We start from the raw sequence: 903 nt of genomic DNA on the forward strand, positions 1-903 counted from the left end.
GCTTTTGATTCCCTTGACCACCCCAGGAGAAATTTGGGTGGTTCCTCCAACCTGCATTATAATTATTACTGTATGGATTACTTTGAGATCTAAAGTTATTATTACCCATATAGTTGACTTGTTCTTCTTCAGTTGTAGGATTGAAGGGTTGGTATTCTGTATGTATACCTCCGCTACTTATGTCACACTTCATTACTGGATGTACCTGCGTAGAACCAAGAAAACTATCAATCTTTTTATTAAGAAGTTCTACCTGATTTGACAGCATAGTAACTGAATCGATGTTATAAACACCAGTTGTTTTTATTGGCTTTTTCCTCATAACTTGCAACTGATAGTTATTCAGTGACATCTTCTCTATAAATTCATAGGCATCTTCCGGTGTTTTATTGTTGATGGTTCCACCAGTAGCTGCGTCAATCATTTTTCTTGTCGAGAGATTCACACCATTGTAGAACATTTGAACTTGTAGCCAAAGCAGTAACCAATGGTGAGGGCACCTTCTCAGTAAGTCCTTGTATCTCTCCCATGCATCGTAAAGTGTTTCTAGATCCATCTGCACAAAATAAGAGATATCATTACGTAATTTAGCCGTTTTACCCAGCGGAAAATATTTTAGTAAAAATTTCTCGGTCATTTGTTCCCAAGTAGTGATAGACCCTCGTGGTAACGAGTTCAACCATTGTTTAGCTTTGTTTCTCAGTGAAAAAGAGAAATAGCCGAAGATGAATGGCATCATCAAAAAAGCCATTGATTTTGAATGTATCGCAAAATTCAATAAAATTCGCCAAGTGCCTGTTGGGATCCTCATCCTACAAACCATCAAACTGAACAAACTGTTGTTTCATCTGAATTGTGTTAGGTTTTAGTTCAAAATTATTCGCAGCAATAGCAGGTCTAACT

General features: G+C 37.1%; 1 non-coding gene across 1 annotated transcript; it reads left to right on the forward strand.

The window, feature by feature from the left end:
* The first annotated feature begins 482 nt into the window (after nucleotides 1-482).
* LOC128287354 (small nucleolar RNA R71) lies at nucleotides 483-589 on the forward strand. Its single transcript, XR_008278054.1, has one exon. It is a non-coding gene; the product is annotated as a small nucleolar RNA R71 (small nucleolar RNA).
* The last annotated feature ends 314 nt before the right edge of the window (nucleotides 590-903 follow it).

The sequence above is a fragment of the Gossypium arboreum genome, chromosome 13 (assembly GCF_025698485.1).
Source record: "Gossypium arboreum isolate Shixiya-1 chromosome 13, ASM2569848v2, whole genome shotgun sequence".
In the NCBI taxonomy this organism is placed as follows: Eukaryota; Viridiplantae; Streptophyta; class Magnoliopsida; order Malvales; family Malvaceae; genus Gossypium; species Gossypium arboreum.